We start from the raw sequence: 1,076 nt of genomic DNA, 5'->3' as shown, positions 1-1,076 counted from the left end.
CTACAACAAGCACCTGGTCTTCCCAGGTGGTCTCTCATCCAAGTACTAACCAGGCCCAACCCTGCTTAGCTTCCGAGATCAGGCGAGACCAGGCATGTTCAGGGTGGCATGCCGTAGACATGATGGACTTTTTTGTGTGTACCATAAGTAAAAAATTAAGAAATAAAAAAACAAAAAACATCAAACGGTAAAATATTCTGCACACAGAAGCCCTTTAATAAATCTATCTCTGCCTTTTATTTGGTTAATTTTCATTTCATTTGCCACAGTCAATTTTAATGGTGCTAGGAAATGATGGTAAATTTGGAATTATGAATACTCTTATTATTTCCTACTATATTCCCTATGAATTTTTTCTTAATTTAAATCTTGCTTTCTTTAAACATGGTACCATTTTTTGTGTAGTACTTAAAATACCATTATTCCTAGTCTATTAGAGATCCCTCTTCCAGAGGCAAACAGAACTCTGAGGACTCAACAGGTCTGATGCAGGTAGTTCATCTCCTACAACCGAGGCATTCTTCAGCCTTGGAGTGGTTAAGAATAATATTGACTGTCATTTCAGAGTTCATTCTGTGACTCACTGTGCTGTGTTTTCAAACATTCTTTCTTAGTCCTTTCAACAACTCTATGAGGTGCACTATGATTTTTTTTCCTTTTTGTACAAGGGGAAACTGAAGCATAGACAGATTGTCACCCATAATTTCAAAGCAAAGCAGAGTTTCACAGCCCCCTATTTCTGACTTTAAACTAAGACTTTTAACCATTGTTTGATAATGTGTTCATGTCCCAATTCTTGTTGCCTGTATGAAATGGGATTAATTACTTAGTCTTTGGAACACTCAATTTACTCACATAAAATGGGTTATTTAGTACTCATTTAATGGTTACAGGATCGCAATGAACATTAAATGAGTTAATATCTCTGAAAGAACTTTGTGAAATGTAAACCACTATTAGCAGACCTAATCATCAAACTGATTGGAGTTATTCTCAACTACAAATGAATTTTCTACGTTGGATATTAAGTTTTGTTTAGTAATGTTGGAGAAAAGGGGAAGGGAATACTTGATACC

At 35.6% G+C, this 1,076-nt stretch overlaps 1 pseudogene; it reads right to left on the bottom strand.

The window, feature by feature from the left end:
• Positions 1-116, bottom strand: LOC118606347 (annotated as a pseudogene).
• Positions 117-1,076: the final 960 nt, after the last annotated feature.

This window comes from Rousettus aegyptiacus, unplaced genomic scaffold (assembly GCF_014176215.1).
Source record: "Rousettus aegyptiacus isolate mRouAeg1 unplaced genomic scaffold, mRouAeg1.p scaffold_m13_p_7, whole genome shotgun sequence".
In the NCBI taxonomy this organism is placed as follows: Eukaryota; Metazoa; Chordata; class Mammalia; order Chiroptera; family Pteropodidae; genus Rousettus; species Rousettus aegyptiacus.
Note: the sequence above shows the minus strand (reverse complement) of the source record. Positions and strands in the feature narration are given on the sequence as shown.